Source organism: Penaeus monodon, chromosome 22, assembly GCF_015228065.2.
Source record: "Penaeus monodon isolate SGIC_2016 chromosome 22, NSTDA_Pmon_1, whole genome shotgun sequence".
Lineage (NCBI taxonomy): Eukaryota > Metazoa > Arthropoda > Malacostraca > Decapoda > Penaeidae > Penaeus > Penaeus monodon.
Window position 1 is genome coordinate 3,425,040 of NC_051407.1, and position 228 is coordinate 3,425,267.

Consider the following 228-nt stretch of genomic DNA (forward strand, 5'->3'; position numbering starts at 1 on the left):
CACTACTTTACCGTAAAAAAAATCCATCACAATATCATAATTACTCAGTATCATTATCCGGAATCCCACCTCGTCATCCGAACTGTAAATGCTCATTGCCGCACCGGACTCCTCGTCAACGCGCGGCGACCAAATCCCAGTAACTACGAAACATTATCATGGTTGGCTTCACTCGTTCCTTCGGCCACTTTATCTTCTTCCCTCGCCTTCTATCCCATGTTTCATTTG